The following is a 19,424-nucleotide window of genomic DNA, read 5'->3' as shown; positions in this document are numbered from 1 at the left end:
TGGCGAATCTGGCTGGAGCAGGCCAACCGGCTGAGCCAGAGAGGAGGCTCAGTGGTATAACCAAACCTGGCTGCCCTGGGCGCTGCTCCTGGGTGATGACCCCTCTCTGAAGGCTGCACTTTTGGGGAAGCAGACATGGGTGAGGGTCTGGGTCATTGTTGTGTTATGAATCTGGCGTTGGTCCTGGCCCACCAGGTACTCTGAGGTAGGGTGCGTGGAAACCCTAAGGCTGGATTACTGATGACCTGGATTCAAATGTGGACAAAGTCAAGGCCTATCTGCTTTCCTGTCAGACACGGGGCTCAGCCCAGGCAATCTGTCTGCCAGCTCCCGTACTCCAAGTAAGGCTCGTTGTAATCAGGGCTTCCAGAGCCAGTCCGAGCTGTATGAGGACTGGTTCGTGCTCTGTGCTCGGGCAGTGTTGTTCTGAAAAACAAGGAGGCCTCTGTGGTCAGTGACCAGGGAGCTTTGACTGCTCCGGCAACCATTGGTGTAGGGCTGGATTTCCTGAGAAGGACCTGGGTAGGTTGGAGGACACCGGGCCTCAAGGCTATTACATTGACTCTAGGAGAGCAGTGGTTTCCGCTCTCAACAAGAGCTTGGGGCAGGAGAAGGGAGCTTGAGGTACATGTGATGGGCACCACTGGCCCTTCTTCCCTGGCCTGCAGTGTAACACAGTTGGGTTAGCCCAGGTGGGGAGGAGCCCAGGGCCGACATTGGCCTGGCCTGGTTATTCTTGTCAGCAGTGAGTCTCTATGAGCCTTCTGGGCTATGCTGTTCCCTCTTCTTTTCCAAATGAAGGGGAAACAGTTCTCTGGACCAAGCAGTGGGCCCTGTCTTAGGCGAGGGGAGTGATGTCCGGGTCTGCAGTGAGGAAAGGAAGCTAAAGTGGGGCCATGCTTCCAGTTTGAGTGTAGAGGAGGTGACCCTTGAGGTCAACTTTGACTTGAGAGCAGTAGAAGCTGCCTAGCCCCTCCTCCCCAACCTGTCCCTCTCCCTTTCCCCTTCCTCATTCTTCCCAGGGGTGCCTGAGAACATTTTCCAGAGAGAACACCTGAGTCTGAGCAGAGCCCACGCCGGGCCTCTGTGAATATTTGGTACAGATGCTTCCTACTGCCTCCCCAGTCATGCTTTTTATCAACTGCAATGCCAGGGCCACGGGTTGTGATTCTGTGGAGAGAATCAATTTCATAGATGTCAATAAACTAAGAAGAGGATTAATTCAGACTCTGAGGCTGAGCACGACCGCTATTTTGGGTCAAATCCACATTTTGTTCCTGAGTGGACTCTGGCTTCCGTATCCTTTCCCGAGTTCAGCTCCTTAGCCTTCATTTTGAGTTCAGTGCACTGAGTTTGGCCATGTGCCTATGAGGAAGCCCTGGACTCCTTTCCATTCTTGGGGCCTTTCCCCACCATCTGCTGCTGTTCATTGTAAAAACCAAGCCACATAGAAGAGAATTTAGAAACACATCAGGCAGATTCCCACCTCTCTCACAACAATCAATTCTCTTCAGCCTTCCCCTTCGATCTGAGTCCATGTGTGTGATGGCTGGACAAGGACACTCGCTTTATGGTCTGTTTATTCAGTTAATGTTAGCTGTGTCTCCACGTGGCCTTTGAGTCTTTGAGCGCATCATACCCAGTGGCTGCAAAATGTCGTGTCAAGTGGATAGACATGCATTATTTAATCATTTGCCTCCTGTGCACATTATTGCTGGAAGCCAGGTCACCTGACCAGACTGTGGCTCATAATGCGCATTTGCTAGGGCCAGTGCAGGGAGGCATAAAAGTAGGGCCAGAATTTAGACACATTTATTTATGAAACATTTATTAACTGTCCGCTAAAGGCAAGGAACTGTACCAGAGAGAGGGTGAGGTTTGGTGGGAGTGGGGGAAGTAAGAAAATGTGGCCCTAGATACCCAAGTGCTTGAGAATCGTACTGGGGCCAGAAGGGCCTCCAGGTCTCACAAGTTGAGGGGCGATGTTAGGGCTTGTGAGTCCCAGGGAAGTTACAATATGTCTGGTTCTGAGAAACTAGGTTCTCAAACAGTTGGGACTTGTCTTTTAGACATTGGTGAGTTCCCATTTATTTGCCACTGATGCTAAAGTAGTCAAGTTTGGGACTAATTTACCTTAAAAAAACAAATAAGCAAAGGTTCTAGGGGCTTTTCCTATTATCACTTCAATTTTAGTCATATGCCTTTGGATGTTTCCTGAGTGGGAGGGGAAAGGATGCGGAAGGAGAGCTGTGTGGTTGGGAACTGTGGGAAATGCAGGAGTTTTCCCCAGAATGACTCACGTCCATCACACACAGCAGTGGGGTCACAGAGGCTAAAAATCACTACTTGGTAGGAGAATAACTGCTAGGTTTACTGAGCTCCTGTTGCAAGACACACTGTACTAGGCACTTTACATAGGGAAGCGTGATTTTCTTTACAACAGTATTTTAAGGTAGGTATGATTCTCTTCCCTTTATTTATGGAGTTGGCAAATTAGGAGAGTTAAGTGACTTGCTAGAGGTGACTTAGCCCTACCTCTTCTCTAGAGCCAGGTGGCTGCATAGTATCTCATGAATCCCTGTTTCCAAAGAGTGGTCTCATGTATGTTTGCCTTTGAAAACAAAAGGGTAACTGGAGAGCAACCCAGACCTAGGAATGCAAGAGAAATTGTATGTAATAATTTTAGAAAGCTCTCTTAAAGTAATTTACTTCCCATAAAGAATAGGTACTTAGAGCTGAGATTGATAAGAATATATGTTTAGGGTTAGTAGTTAAGTTTATTTTGGTCATTTTCAAAAGAAACTGTACCTTAAAATTAACATACCACATCAGTGGGCTAAGAAACTGATCTCATCCTCACTCTTTCTGCTGGTAGATTAAAGACTTGAGGGTATTTACAGACTTTCTGTTCTGCCCCAAAAAGTCAGGAGGCCAGACCAGAAGCTCCTGCCCAGCAAATTTCAGTGGTGGAGCCGGATCTGTCCGCCGAGCCAGGAGCTGGATGTGTGTGGTGGGCAGAAGGGAATTTGAGGGATCCCACGTGAGCGTTCCAGGGGCCAAGGCAGTCTGGGCCTGGTTTTTAAATTTGACTTTGATGTTTTTCTTGATTACGCCACAATCCTAATTCATCGTCCCATACATCAGAGCTGTAGGTTCTGCTTTCAAATGGCATACGGAGAACTATGCTCAAGGTGCTGATTTATCTAATTCTTTCATGGAAACCTTCTTTTACCTCTGACTGTGGATGCTCTACATGCTCTCATCACTACCCCTTGGGGCATCTTTGCTTCACATTCAATCCCTGCGCCTCTGCTCAGAGGGGCTTCACTGACCGTTTCCTCTGCAGGCATGTCCACCATGCCTGCCCCCGCATCTGGATTGACATCCAGTCTGCAGGCTGATGTACACCCTTGAAACTCTGTGGTGAATTTGGAGCTAGAGATGCATTCATGAGGCCCTGGCATATAGAGGGGAGCTGCATCCCTCTCCCAGAGTAGGTGAGGTCAGCAGGGGCATGGGCGGATGGGGAGAAGCAAGGAGACCAGGGTCTGTCTTGGGGAAAACACAGCTGAGCTGTCAGTGGAGGTTGGAAGTCTCATAAAGGCACAGTAGAAGAGATGGGAGTGGAATTGGGAAGATATAGGTGCCCCAGGGTTTTGAGGTGACCAGGTGGGTTTAGAGGGGCCAAGAGCCCCAGGCTGTGTGGGGCCTGCTGGGATTCCTGTCCGCTGTTACTGTTAATTTTTTTTTTTTTAAAGATTTTATTTATTTATTTGACAGAGAGAGAGAGCACAAGCAGGGGGAGGAGCAGGCAGAGGGAGAGGGAGAAGCAGGCCTCCCGCTGAGCAAGGAGCCCGATGTGGGGCTCGATCCTGGGACCCCAGGATCATGACCTGAGCTGAAGGCAGATGCTTAACTGACTGAGCCAACCAGGCGCCCCCTGTTCTTGTTAATTTTATCCAAATCTTCAAAATCATAAATCCTGTGTGATGGGGATGAGTCTGAAACTATTTTTTTCAGTTCACTTTTTTTAAACTCCTAGAATATTATATGATCATTAAAGAACACTGGGAAGAAAAAGCAGAAAGAAATTTTAAATACCTAATTTCAAACCTTTCTGAACACACCAAATGTCAACCTTTTTGTATATTTTCTTTCAGTGGCTTTTCAGTGGCTTAGGGTTATTAAAGTTGTGATTAGAATTATACTGTATATATAAATCTGTATTCAATTTAACATTTATATCCCAAGTATCAATCTATGATGGTCTTTTAAAACATGGCAAACATCATTCGCACGGGTACAAAGTTCAGCACTCGCCTCAGTCCTCTTCAGAATATTACTCCTTCCGGCTGTTGTACATGTTCTGGCTACTCGATGTCAGGTCAGGTACTGCGAGTAGCATGTAAATTTATGCCCACAACTGTCTTCATCTCGTATTTCCAACAGCGGTGGGTTTCGCCTCAAGTGTCCTGATGCTAAAATCCCGAGTGTACAAATGTTCAGAACAGTTATGCTTTCACAGTTGCTCCTAAGAATATAAAATTGCCCTTTTCATCCTGCCTGATGCTACTTATTGCCTTAAAATTGTGCTTTGTCTTGATATAGCCGCTCATGCTTTTGCTTTTGTTTGCATTTACCTGGTATAGCTTTGCCTACCGTGGCGTTGTTTTATTTTACGTGAGTCTCTTGCATTTATTTAATCTGGGAGCCTTTGTCTTGTAACAAGGGAATGTTAAAGACTCACTTTTATTGTCAGAACCATTTTGGGTAGTCTCCTGTCATCTTGTTTTATGTTTTCTGCATTTCCTTTCTTTTCTGACTTTTGCGCCATAGCAGATGATTTCTTTTATCTTCTGCAGTGATTTGGATGGGAGACATCTTGTTTCTCACTCCACTGATCTGCATTCTATTGCCTCCAATGAAGGTTTTTGATTTGTCTCTGTGTTCGGTTTCTAAGCAGCTCTGCTTATCTCAGCCTGGCCCCTTCTCATCTCCTTTTGGTAGAGGCGACATCCTCTGCAGAATGGTTTTAAAGGCCCTCTGTAGTTTTTTCTTTGTTTGCTCACTCTGGGAATGGAGTCCTGCATAGGTGCCCAGTGGTGCTTCCTGCAAGATAAAGGGACCATCCAGGCACCAGCCAGGGGCAGGTGTGTTTGGGGATGGTGAGGGGGCGAGGCAGGAAGTGTCCTTACCACCGCCTTCGGAAGCCCCCAGGAAGAGGCGCCTGCTGGCTCTTACTGAGAAAAGCAGCCTGAGCAGCCGTGGTCCTAGCTGGCAGGGCTGAGCTCTCTGCAGAGAGATGGTCCCAGGGCTAAAGACCAGAGTGAGAGTGGATGGGGGACTGGAGCTGCCTGGGTCTTGGCTCTGGCCTAGAGACGTGGTTGAGCCTGATAGGCTCTGCATGAAATTTCCTGGGCACATGAATTATTTGAAAAGAGGCTTTTCAAGACTTTTTAAGATTTCAGTGAGGGCTTTTTCAGTGCTTCCATTTGTCTACTCTCTTAACCAGGTATTGCTCTAATGTATATTAAAACTCTATGGGGCAATTAAAAAGCTTTAAACGACTTGCTTAAATTAAACACTCTGTCATTTTTTTCATTTATGCAAGATAGTTGCTCCTCTGTGTCCCCAACACACAGGGGCCTGTTCTGGGGAGGCCTTGCCCCAGCCACACACAGGGGAAAGGCCGGATGGCGCTGGCTGGGGAGGACGGCCTGCCAGGACCGAAGAAGGTCTCCAGAGGGAGACACAGGCCCAGCAAAGATTCTCTTTTCTTTCTTTTTTCCCAGCTTTATTGAGATATTATTGACATATAACATGCAAGTTTAAGGTGTACAACGTGAGGATTTGATACGCCAGTATATTGTGAAATAATTACTACGGGGCTTTGTCTTCTTGAAGGGCCTGGAGACAGGGGTGGGGCTGGCCTGCCACCACTGATCCTGCATCTGACCAGGCCAAGGCTTTCCAAACAGTGGCCTCAGGCCTGCCGGAAGGGCACAGGGCAGCGCATACGGGGTTGAGTGAGGGGGCCAGCCTGGCTTCTGCAGAAGGACGGGAAGCCAAATAGCGACTTAGGAGAGCTAGACCACTTCCACTGGACACTAAAGGCTGACACCTCAAAAACGGCAAGTGTCTCCAGCACCAGCATCTCAGCTGATCCTCTGGAATCCCTTGGAACATTTCAGCCAGAATCAAGAGGGTCCAGACAAGCTGGTTCCCAGGAGGCCTTGGGGCTAGGACAAGTCCAGGCCTTGGCCACTGAGATCAAGGTTATCACTCTAATCTCCATGCCACTCTAGGCCCACATGGTCAGGATGGCCACTACCAAGCCCTTGGAGGACCAGAGGGGTAAACTGAGCTCCAGAGGTGTAGATGATATATCCAAGATCACTCTACAGGCCAATCCCCATTCTCTTCAGTGTCTCAAAATATCCACACTTCTATGTGTGTTGGTGTAAACCCTTTGACTCAGGTGTTAACATCTGGGTCAAAAGCGCGTGTGTGTGTGTGACCACACCCCCCTTGCCCCTGTCAGTTAGTCGCTCCTCCTCTGTGCTTCTAGTACTCTCTGCTCATCCCCCCAGCATACCACTTACTTCGCTGCACTGCCATTATCTGTCCGTGTTTGTCCTTGCAGGAGGCAGTACCTAAGGGCGGGGACTTTGTGCTTCTCTTTGTATACAGTAGACACACATGAATTTTGTTAAATGAATGTTGATGAATTCCTAATTCCACTCACTACACATAGGTTACAATGGTTTGGTCCAATTAAACGTGCAATCCTTTTCTGATCCATTAGTGTAAAATTATGTTCTTCTGAAGGTTAGCAACTGAGCAGTTATTTTGCTCAGCATTCTATCCCCGTGGGGAGCCTGGCTGCTTGGACCACACTGCTTCATGGATGCTCCTTGTGGCCGCATGCTCTAATTGCAGGCAAAGCGTCTCAAGAGTGGGTCTTTCAAATGAAGCATGCAAAGGAAAAATATTTTTACTGAGTGTATACCCAACAAGCTTCGGCAACATACCAGCCTCTGCCTCCTTCACCTTCACGCTGCTATACCTCAGACACCACAGCTGGACCTGCTCAGACTTGATGGGAGATAAGGTTGGCAATATAAGGTCCCAGTTTGGCTCACCTGCTGGGCTACCTTATTCCAGAGGTGTGAGGAAGCACCTAGAAGGAAGCATCATTGGTGACCATCACAGGTGACCACGTTCATTTGCACATTTCCTACAGTGCACTCCTTGTTCTGTCTTGGAATTGCCTCACCCCTAAGGATAGGCACCATGTCTCATTTACTTCCATCTCTCCAGTGCCTGGCACAAGGCTTCGCACACAGTAGTGTTAAGGGCGTGAGCAATCTGTGAACACTTGCTGAGCACCTCCTGTGTGCTACGCCCTGAGCTGGGCGCTGATCATAGGAATGTCAAAAAATGGACCCTTGGGATCAGAATGATCAGGTAAAAGGGACCTGGCTGGTAAAGGTATTCTGAATAACCACGGCTGTACTTTGTGATGCGCAACCACTTGAAAAATCCGTACCTTTATTATTATTATTTTGATTTCCCAATTTGATTTCATCCTTCAGAAGTCACCATTCCACCCTGTTGTGTTCAGTGTTTGACACACATTAATCGTTACTGGGGTCGGTGACCACAGGAGCCTTTAACATTCTATTACCCAAGTGTTTGTCATTTCTCATTAATGGTATGTTTAAAATCCCCAGGCACTTTTTCCTGGATAACTTGTCAAAATCTCTGTGGCCTTGCCAACCTGTTTATTTATCCTTCCAGAACTGTGGAGGGCATCTGGAACCCTAGTATGACTTTCTAGAGAAAATATAGTGTGGCACCACGGTCTCTTTTCTTTTCTATCATCTTTCACATCAGAACTCCTTTACTCGTCAAGGGGCTCTCTCGTGGCTGTGAAAGTCCCCTCCCCATTGCCTCACACCCTTCACTGAACTGCAGGGGCCTCTCGGAAGAAGCCCGCACTGTGCCCCTCTCCCTTCCTGCCTTTGTTTTCCATTGTTATCAGAAGTGTAGCCATGGAGAGAAATCTGGTGGTCAGCAGCGACTGCAGCCATTAGAAAAGAGATTTTTCTTCTAATGCCCCTAAGGAGCATGGGGTCTGGTTTCTAGTCCCTGCAGTTTGCAGAGAAACAAGCACAATTAATTCACGATGCCAGAAGTCTGAAAAATTTCATTTTGTGAAATGAGCTCTCCGCAAGGGAGGGGGCGACTGGCTGACAGGTGCTGAATCCAAGAAGAACTATGGGATTTGCAATGACCCTGATTCAGGCCCTCACAGCAGCCACCCTGGCGGGCAGCTACTCAGGCAGGGGTGTCACTGGGAAATCATGGACCAGAGGATAACACTGCCTGCTTCCCAGAACACAGAGAAAAGGACTCCCTGCCCAGTGGGCAAACCTTCTGCCTCCTCCCCCACAGAAAAAGTCCTAAGGTTTTTGCCTGAGTTTGAGCATTGCAGCTGTGTTTGGCATCTGTGTTCCTGGCAGCCCGTGCTGCCTGCCACTCGACACAGGCAGCAGTGCTGGTAGCCGGCCTCCCACCCTTCTCCTGCCTAGGGCTTTTGTGAAGACCAAATGAAAGAAAAGGCTGTGCACATTGTTTGGAAAGCAGAGAGCAGGGGTAGGTGTGCTGGCTTGTGGTGCTGTCTGGCCACGCTCTCCTCAAACTCTGGCTTTGGGCACACTTGGTCACCTGCTCCACACTGCAATCATACGCCCAAATTCAGTGAGCTGCCTCAAATTGGTGCTTTCAGATTTCACATCTTCTCTTTTGCCTATGAACTTTTTTGGTTTTCTAACACTTGTTAGCCTGATATCCAAGGCTTTCCAAACCCTTATTTCTAAACATTTGTTTTCTACTGAAAACCTCTTCTCCATTTCAGGGCCCCCAGAACACATCATTGGCATTCCCAGCCCTGTTCATTTGCTCACAGCTTTTCTCTGCCTTCCCTCTTCTCGGTACTCACTGCTCAGAGCCTCTCCATATCATACCCACTCTTGAAGACCAAGCAGAAGACCTCTACACAAGCTAATCAATGAATCCTCTTGCCCTCTTTCAAAATAACAGTCATTGGGTTCCTGTTGACCTTGAACCAGGGAGGTAGTGATCACAGTGGTTAAGAGAAGGTTTTGCAGTCAAATTGCCTGCATTGGGGTCCTGGTCCCACTTCTTACTGCTTGTGTGACCTTGGGCAAGTTAAAGTACCTGAGCGTTGTTTTCCTCAGCTATAAAATAGGGATAATAATGGTATCTCTTTTATGCATATAAAGTGCTGAGCACAATGCCTGATGGCACTGTGAGCATTCAGTAAAGGAAGGTTAGTATTACTCTTAAGAATTTTCTTCAAGTTGGCTTGTAGTGGCCATAAGAGCCCAGGGAAAGAAGATTTTATTGCCCCAGATAAGAAAAATGAGGCTCAGAAAGGTTAAAGCACTTGCCCGAGGCCACACATTGGTGGTGAAGCTGAGATTCAGATTCAGGTCTGTCTGGCTGGGATCCATAGCTTTAGCCAACTGCCATAGCCAACCCGCCTTAATCAGGCCTCTTGTGCTTACTTCAGCACTTGTTCCTTGGTTCACTCTGCACATTGGCATCTCCCTTCTCCGCAGCCAGACCCTGGGCTCTTGCAGAGCAAGGTTTTTCAAAATGCACTATTCCGTATTTGTTGAGTGAACAAGAGGGAATGGGTGGGGAAAATGCATTTTAAGATCAGAACTTATCCCAAGAGAACTTAATACTGGTACTTAGGTCCCTGGAAGTCACGGGTCTCTCAACAGAACGATGGGTGAGCCTGCCTTCCGGATCTTCCCCACCTCAATCCCCCCACCACACTTTGACCCTGGACATCTGACTATGTTGCTCTCCTGCCAAAATACTTCCAGGGATCCCCACACTTGCCGTGTAACTAGTCTGAGTGTTTTCTCTAGAGTCCAACAAGCTTTGTTAACATAAGTCTTCACTGAGCTTAACATACATTTCTTTGGTCCTGAAAGCAAATTTTTGGAAGAGGAATAGATATTCAAGGACAGCAGCAATGTGTTCCCTAAGAGCTGTGCAGTGAGTGGACCCACGGTCTGCTCTAAGAGCCAGGAGAACATGGTTCTCCTGGGGTTATGGTTTCTAGATTTATGCCCCATTTATTTTTAAAGCAAAGCTGCATGTAAAATGCTCTAAACACTAGGTCAGAATGTCAGAACTTCAGGATAAATATGATGGAGAACAATGCCCATTTTGCTGCTTGCTTTACCATCCCAGGAAAGAAACCTCACATGTGTAAATGGGACAGAGAGAAGAATATGAAAGATTGTATAGAATGCCCAAAGTTACTGAGATCCTACATTTTGGTGTAGACACAATCAGATGAAACTGTCCTTTCAACCACCTCAGGGACCAAGCAAAGATGGAGAATGTGGTAGTGAAAATGTAGAAAAGATCATGGAGATCCTCATAAAAAAATTCTCTATTAACCAAAAGTTCCCTATTAAAGAACATCTGAAATTCCATTTCATGAAAGCCACCATTTTTAAAGCATCTACTATGTATGAGGTGTTTTATTTGCATTATCTAATTTAGTCCTCACCACAACCTGCAAGAGAGGTGGTGCTAGCTCCATTTTATAGAGGAGAAAACTGACAGTTTATTTTTTTTAAGATTTTATTTTTAAGTAATCTCTACACCCAAAGTGGGGCTTGAACCCACAACCCTAAGATCAAGAGTCACACACTCCACCAACTGAGCCAACCAGGTGCCACGACTATCTTGATCAAGGCCAATGGATGGCAGAGTGGCTTTGACCTCACATACGCCTGACTCCTACCCAAGATCTTTCTCCTAGAGCATAAGGCTTATATTTCCCTGAGAAATCTTGGAGTCAAAGAGACTTAGAGCTCTTGGGTCATCTGTTATAAGTATACTTTGATCATCTTCTTCCTCAACTCATTTAGCAGGGGTCAAGACCTGTGCATAATGCTATTAGCTAATTTGTTTATCCATTGTATGCTTATTTAAATGGCTTGAAATCTTTCCTCAGTATCATTATCTGCCAGAAAACTGGGGCCACATCAAGGTAGTTCATGAGCTTATACTGAGCAAGTATTTTCAATCATGTTTTAACTAGTAGTAAATCTTTTTCTTCATTTATCTGAAAATTGTCTGCTTGTTCTCCTTCCTGTAGCCCCTGTCTTGTAAGATTCTATAAGCCCCTTCTGATAGTAACAATAGCTAATATTAATTGAGCACTCACTATGTACCAGCCACTGTTCTAAGAAATTTGACTCAATCAAGGAAGTAGGCTCTGTTCACCCTCATTTTACAGGTGAGGAAATGGAAGCAGAGATCAATCAACTTGTCCAAGGTCACACAGCCCAAGTGGTAGAGCTAGTATTCATCTCAGGCTGACTGATTATAGAACCTACTTTGCTAAATGCCTTAGTTTTTGTTTGTTTGTTTTTTGTTTTAAAGAATTTATTTATTTGACAGAGATTGACAGAGAGGGAACACAAGCAGGGGGAGTGGGAGAGAGAGAAGCAGGCTTCCCGCGGAGCAGGGAGCCCGATGCGATGCGGGGCTCAATCCCAGGACCCTGGGATCATGACCTGAGCTGAAGGCAGACGCTTAACGACTGAGCCACCCAGGCGCCACTAAATGCCTTAGTTTGTAAAGAACATTTCCTCCTAAGTGAAAGCACTCTAGAACAGTGTTATTCAGTAGAAATATGAGCTATAAATGCAAGCCACATATATAATTATAAATTTTCTAGTAGACATTAAAAAAGTAAAAAGAAACAAGTGAAATTAATTTTAATATATTTTATTTAACCCAACATATCCAAAATATTATTTCAACCTATAATATTCACATTAATGAGCTATTTTATATTTTTTCATACTAATTTTTCAAAATCCGGTATATATTTTATGCTTGCAGTGTATCTCAATTTGAACTAGCCACATTTTGAGTGCTCATTAGCCACATGTGGCTTGGACAACATGGATATAAATGGGCACTCTTCGTATTTCATCTATGATTTTTTTCTATTTCAACTTTAAGTTTTGCATTATGATTAGATCCAAGAAGCCTATGTTAATGAAAACATGCCCTTTGGATAATTTGGTGAGCAGAGCAGTAGTTTAGTACAGTGGAGAGAAGAAGCTTGAGGAATTACTAAAACCTGGGTTCTAATCCTCATTTTTGCCACTATCGGGGCTGTGTATGGCCAGTGGCAACCCTCAATTTCCCTCAGCCTCTTTCCTCATGTTAAAAAAGAGATGATGACAGTTTATGATGATTAAGGTTCTTTCCATTTCTAAAAACTCTGCTCGTCAGGGGTTCTGCATCTGTTTCCACGTTCCACTCAAGATTCCTATGTGACAGAGCTTATTCCAAGTTGAACTACGTTTGCTATGCCCAGCCCTGTGCCTGGCACATTGCAGACACAAGAATATTTGTTGAATGAATGAAAATCCTGTTCTTCTTTGACGGATCCCTGTGTTTCCCAGTTTTTGCCAAAATAACTATAGCAGCCTTAGCAATCAATTACACTTATATTTCCATTCTCACATTGGCACAAAATCTTGATGATCTAAGTTTTCTGAAGGGTCAAAGCCAGAATTAAAAACCATTTCCTGATCCTGTTAGCAAAGGAGATGGTGCTCAGCTGTAGGCATGGCTTCCTAGAGACCCCCACAAATAGCTTTCCTCTTAATACATGCTGTTCCGATGTTGAGGAGAGTTAATTAATGACTCTAAATAAGAAAACAATCAAATCTGTCTGCGGTCATATGAGTCAGAGCAGACCCAGATGGGGAGCCAGGTCCTTGGCCTCCCAGTGCCCTCGGAAAAAGCAATAGCAGCCTTGCTCTGTGCATCGGAGTCCTGCAGAGCCCCAGCCTAGGAGGGGAGGGAATTACTCAGAATGGATTGGACACCCAGCCTGATGTGAGGCAATTTCTTTTTTTTCTTTTTTTAAAAGATTTTTTATTCATTTATTTGACACAGAGAGAGCGAGAGAGAGAGCAAGTACAAGCAGGGGGAGCGGCAGGCAGAGGGAGAAGCAGGCTCCCCACAGAGCAGGGAGCCCAATGCAGGGCTCGATCCCAGGACCCTGGGATCATGACCTGAGCTGAAGGCAGCCGCTTAACCGATGGAACCACCCAGGTGCCCCTGTGAGGCATTTTCTTAAAAGGTGAGCCCCCTCCCCCCGCATCTGTGTGTTGTGCAGACTGAGATCGAGAGAGGAGAAAAAGCAAAAGTCTATTCCTCTCTGCTCTCTTTAGATACCTAAACAACAGCTACTGAATGGGGAGTTCTCAGGCACAGGCCTCTTGGCAGAACCAGAGGACATGTGGCCTGAAGCACATCAAGCCCCAAACCTGCCTACCTTCAGGAGTCCTGAAGCCACATATGAAGGCAGAACAGTGGTTATGATGACATGAAGGCAGGAATGTGATAGTTCCCTGAGATTAGCTGTGGCTCACAACAACGAAAACTTTCATTTTGGTGTTAGAGACTTTGCTGTAAAAACGTGGGAATAGGGGAAAGGAGCCTCTTAACAATATCCAAGTGTACTCAGCATTGGAACAGGACTGTAGCAAGTAAAGATAAGCCCTATTTCTTTGGCTCTACATGTACTCTGTGAAATAATATCAGCCTCCTCATTGTTCCCTCATTCTTGCAGATTATTAAAAATAAATTTTGCTGCCATCCAGGCTTGGCTTCTTGTGAAATTGTTCCACTCTGGAAAGAAAACCCTGGGACGCTGGCCATGAGGGTCATTATACTCCCCTTTCTCCTCCTTGGTAATCAAGTACAGGTATCCTTCTGTCAGGATAATATGTAAAGTATTGTGGTAATATCCTTGATGCATTTGAAAGGACTCTTTGAGGCTTATGTCTGAATCTTTGTTGGTCCCCAATCCATTCCTCTAAAATTTGGTTAGCATCTCAGATAGGACAGTTCAAAACTTCAATTTTGCTTCTCCAATAGCAGTAGGAAAAAATCGTGGTAAGAGGAGGCTCTGGAGGGCGCCTGGGTGGCTCAGATGGTTAAGCGTCTGCCTTCAGCTCAGGTCATGATCCCAGGGTCCTGGGATCGAGTCCCACATCGGGCTCCCTGCTAGGCGGGGAGCCTGCTTCTCTCTCTCTCTCTCTCTCTCTGACTCTCATGAATAAATAAATAACATTAAAAAAAAAAAAAAGAAGAAAGTGGGCTCAGATCCAATTAAAAAAAAAAAAAAGAGGAGGCTCTGGAGTTTAAGAGATCCAGGTGGGAATCTAACCTCTGTTCCTTCTGATCTCTGTAATCATGGGCAAGCCCCTTTCCTCTCAAAGCTTCACTTCCTCATCTTGAAAGTGGAAACACCACCACCACCTACCTCATAGGTCTGTGAGGATTAAATACATTCTCACATGTGACAAGCCTGACTCAGAAATTTCCTCTTATTATTAGCTTGTAATTCTTTAAATAGGGTTTGTTTGAAGCGATGCAATAAAAGCCTCTATAGCTCTGTTTCCTCCTATTTCTTTCTGTGATGAGCTTTGGGGAAATCCTCACAGAGGCCGTGGTCATCAGAGCTTGCTTCTACTCCATGCCCTAAATCCTGCCTTCCCACTAGTGGGGTTGAAGCCAGTGCTCCAGAACCGTGGACAGCTCCTTTCCTTTGTGACTGCAGGAAAGGAACAGGAGGGATTTGGGGGATTTTCCCAGAAAGGCTGCATTAGTGCTTGGATTTAGGAATCCCCAGGGCTTCATTCCCACTCCCAGCATGCATGCTATTTTCCTGCATCCTCAGATTCTTCAACATGACCAGTTCTCCTGGAAAAATTCTGAGGAGCATCTCCTCAGAAACTTGTTAACTACACCCATAAGATTTACTAAACCTTCACCTCCTTTCCTTCTCTCCTGTGAACTCCAAGGATTTTTTTGAGCCCAAGAACAGAAACACCACCCACATCTTCCTGTATCTGCTGATATTTAATTTGTTTGGCTTCTGTACAAGGATTAAACATTCTTGATTAACTTCAAGTGAAAGTAATAATGTATGAGCATGAAGAAAGGTTTTACAAGACAAAGAGATTCAGGTATGAATTAAAAGAAACATAAAATAATGTTATTGCCTGTAGGTGATGTTAAGCACCATTCTCTAATCAGAATAAGCAGGTGGTTCAATTTATGAGATAATTTAGCTTTTCACTCTCTAATGCAGAACACAACACACATATGCACACCTTCTGAACAGGCAAGGAAGAGATTAAGTCCTATTTTTACTTTATGATACTGAGTCACATAGTTCAATGCAAATCACATGGATGCCAAAGTAAGAACAATACCAGGTATTTAAATACCTCCTTTCCTTTGAGGAGCTCTAAAGATTTTGTGGCTGTGTGAAATCCCTTCAGAGCAATTCTGGGAGAAGAGACATATGTCACCAGATGAGGATTTAAGACAGAGCATGTTTCATCCATCTCCCCTACTCCCATCAGTAGGTCTGGAAGAACCAGTGTTTGCCAGTTCTTTGCACTTAGTAATAGCCTCCCGAGTCTTGCATTTTCTGGGCCATGTTGTCAACCAGTAAAAGAAGGCTTATCTTTGAAAATATGTTATTGAGTAATAATGAGGAAGAGAGGAAGATAAAGTGTAATAAGAAAGGGGAGTGGGAACATAGTGGGAGAGGAAGAGATAAGAAAGATGCCTAAAACACCCTGAGCTTGATAAATATTTTCCACACATTTTCCTCTTAAGCAGATTTGATGTCCACCCCTGTACAGAAACTTGGACAAAAGCATTTTGGCTCTCTTTAAATACTTCTTCCCCCCTTTAACAACAACAAAAAAAGATTTTATTTATTTAACAGAGAGAGAGAGTGAGAGAGCACAAGCAGGGGGAGCAGCAGAGGGAAAGGGAGAAGCAGGCTCCCGCTAATCAGCGAGCCCGATGTGGGGTTTGATCCCAGGACCCTGGGATCATGACCTGAGCTGAAGGTAGGCGCTTAATCGACTGAGACACCCAGGTGTCCCTTTAAATATTTCTATATGGGCAAGGACAGTGGCAGTTGCACTGCTTGAACTAGTTTGAGGGAACTGCCATCAAGAACATCAACCTAAGACCCCAAGGGCAGACAGGGAGCCCCCAAATAAAAGGGTTTGTGGTTTTTACCTAACAATGCCCACACCCACCCTGAACCTCCACACTCCAGGGGAGTGTTAGTTGCAAAATTACTACTTTTCCCAGTAGAGGTCGCTGTGGGTACTGGCAGTGGATACTCGTGGAGACTGGACCAGGCAGGGCTGGGCTGGATGGTGGCTCCACTGTCTGGTAACTGCTCTTCCTGTGGTTCCACTGACAATGGTCTAGCCCCTCATCCTATGGGAAAGGGGTTTCTGGTGGGGATTATCTCAAAGCCACACAACACCTTTGCTATAAAAGTACTATGAAATTGAGGTCACTTTCTGGGAATAGGCATGTCTGGGAGGGCTGTCCTTATCTTCTAGGGGTGTCCACTCATAGTGGTATCTCTGTGTCTCACTCGTGCTCTGAGAGTATACCTTGTATTACTGAGAGGCCACCTGCCACTGACCAGCAACCCCAGACCTATGACCCTTCCAGACATGAAGGCCAAATGGACAAAATTTGCCTTGCCACAAAATCTTGCACCCACATCATAAAGGACTGTGCTGATGAGCGCCCCGAGCCCCACCTGGAAGCCCACGTGGAGGGGTGGGGTGGAATTCTGGGCCCCAGGGCAGCCCATTACAGCAGGATAAGGTTTCTGAAGGATGGGAAGGGCAGGGCAATGGTAACGGATGTTAGGGTCAGACCTGAGACCCCAGAAAGGCTTTAGAGGGCTCCACATACTTGTGAGGTCCTATATTCTAGGCCACACCCAAGCATGCAGGCTAGGCCCAAGGCAGCCTGAAGCTACCTTCACCCTGAGGGCACCCACTGGGACCCTAGGTTATTATGGTGGCTTTAGAGTGGAAGGGGCTTCTACCCTGCCCCCACCGCCAACATCTCAGGTCAGCAGTAAGTGGCTCCTCTTCTCACAGGCTCGCGCAGCCAGATTAACAAGCTCACCGTGACACACATGAACACGAGCACACGCTGGTACATTCACCCAGTCATACACGTTCACACACTCTGACCCACATCATCACCCATGCAAACACACGGTGACACAAACACACTCAAACCCCGGAATCAAACTGGACCTAACATGGTTGATGGGGCGTGGGGACACCATCCAGTCAGGATGCCCCTCCAGACCCTGCCCACTTAGGTCTCCTGAATCTTGGGACCCTCCCCTCCAGGCGGAGCCCCCCTGCCCCACCCCACCCCCGCCTGTCCGTGTCCTCGTGGTCACAGGTCTTGAATGTCCCCCAGAAGGGACCCTGATTACCATCGCACACAGGGCATCCTGGGGTGCTGGGCCGGCGTAGGGGGTGGTGTGCCGGAAAGAAGGGTGCGGGGCATAGTACCCAGCCAGGGCGCAGCCGCCTCCTCCCTCGGGATTTTCCATCCCGGCTCGCGCAGGCCCGAGAGGAGCGAGCGCGCTTTGTCTCCCGCCCGGCTCCTGGCATGTTTCCGCGGAAGCTCTCTGCGCCGCGCCCGGAGCCCCCCCTTCCCTGGCCGCGCCCCCCGCCCAGCGGGTGGCGCAGGCCCGCCAGTGCAGCGACCGCCGCTTTGTCCTACCGAGGATGCTTGGGCCGAGCGCAAAAGCACGGTTCCCGAAGCCGCCGCCGGGCGCCCTGGAAGCAGGTTTCGGTAGCCAGATCTGGGGCGCTCCCCGCGTGAAGCCTAGCAGCCTCAAAGGTCTGGAGATTCAGGGGACATCTGCCCCGAGCTTCGGAGTGCTAGAGAAGGGACCCACCCCGTCCCGCCCGCACGTGCCCATCAGCTTCTGGCTCCCTGCCGCGGTGCAGGAGCCGGGTCGCCAGGCGGGGCGGGACGGGGCGGGGCAGGGAGGGTCGTCTCGACTTTTGGCCCCTGCCTGGATCCAGGTAGAGAGGGCCTATGGTGTAAGGCTCAGAGAGGGAGAGGTCGGGAGGATTCCCTCCACCCCTCTTACTTCCCCCACCGCACATCCACACCCAGGCCACTCGGACCATAGGCAAGGGACCCTGAGCATGGAGAACCCCCGAGAATCCATCAGTGCCTTCCTGTGCCGGCGACTTCAAACACGGTGGGGAGGGGTCTCCCGGCCTTAGCTCCTCACATCCCAACCCCCCCCCCCCCGTAACCTAAGCGGATCCAAGTGGGAGGGGGAAGAGTCCCCTGTCTCCATCCCATCCCGTTTTCCTTCTTTACAAAAACCTAGGCTTCAGGAAAGGGGTGGGCACGGAAAGGATCTTCCTGACATCCCAAACAGCCCCTCCTCAATAAGCCCAGGATGGTCTGAGCGGAGGAGGAGGAGTCCCCTGGTCTCATCCATCACACCCAGACTCCCTTTGTAACCTCAAGCAGTACAGGTGTTATGGGGAAGGGTCTCCCTACCTCAGAACCTTTCATCCCATAACACTCCCTCCCATCCTCAATAATCCAAGCAGCCTCGTTTTCAGGCACGGGGTGGGGGAAATCTCCAAGCTCCCCAACGCCCTCTCAGTAGAGATGGGGGGGTCCCTCCAGCCCTTACCCCTCACACTCTCACACTGCCCCTCCACCATAAAACAAAAACTAACACAAGCTGCTCTGACTTCAGGTGCCGGGCCACGGGGAGGCCCTCGAGGAGTCAGTCAGCAGCTCTCCGGGACAGATGGTCTTGAGGGCGGTGAGGAGAGGTCCCATTAACTCCCCAGGCCCCCTCATTTCTCAGTTCATCCCCCCCCCCCATAAAACAAAAGCGAACCCAGCAGCACCGACCTCAAAGAGGAGGGAGGACTGTCAGCGCTCGGCAGCGCGACCAGCTCTTCCGGGCTCCTCACTGCCCCGGCTTTCCCGCGGTGGCTCTCGCGGTGGCAACGGTGGCGGCGGCGGCGGCGGCGACAGCGGCGGCGACCGCGGCTTTCGCGTCCGGAGCCTCCCTCGGACTCAGCACCTGGAGCAGCGAACAGCTCCGCGCCTCATTCCGCTGACTCCGCCCCCCCTGCGCCGCCGTAGCCAATGGCGATCCTGGCCCCGCCCATGAGGCCGCCCATTGGGGGCGCCTTCTCCGCTCTCTTCGGGCCGGCCGGCTGGTTTCTCGGGCTCTCGGTCAAGACCGCATCGCCCAGAGACTGCCGGAGTTTTCCCACAGCCTTCTGGAACTGGTAGTCCTTTAAGAACGCGGAGGGGGCTTATGCCGCAGGGGGTAACCGAAGGTGGACTGCATTTCCCAGGGTGCATGAAGAAACCGAGGCGCTGAGGAGGGCGGGAGGACTGTTTCCATAGCAAAGGCAGCTGGTTGGGGATGGCTG

At 48.0% G+C, this 19,424-nt stretch overlaps 1 protein-coding gene across 1 annotated transcript in view; it reads right to left on the bottom strand.

Annotated features, from left to right (window-relative positions):
- SMPD3 (sphingomyelin phosphodiesterase 3) overlaps window positions 1-19,068 on the bottom strand; it is an 84,019-nt gene extending 64,951 nt beyond the window's left edge. Inside the window, exon 1 of the mRNA XM_045890852.3 lies at window positions 18,892-19,068. The gene's annotated coding sequence lies outside the window, so the exon portion shown is untranslated. The remainder of the gene's footprint in view (window positions 1-18,891) is intronic.
- Between the last annotated feature and the right edge of the window lie 356 nt (window positions 19,069-19,424).

The sequence above is a fragment of the Mirounga angustirostris genome, unplaced genomic scaffold (assembly GCF_029215605.1).
Source record: "Mirounga angustirostris isolate CCGP_5_RB_7025 unplaced genomic scaffold, mMirAng1.0.hap1 SCAF_16, whole genome shotgun sequence".
Taxonomy (NCBI): domain Eukaryota; kingdom Metazoa; phylum Chordata; class Mammalia; order Carnivora; family Phocidae; genus Mirounga; species Mirounga angustirostris.
The sequence above is the reverse complement of the archived record's forward strand: the minus strand, read 5'-3'. Positions and strand labels throughout refer to the sequence as shown.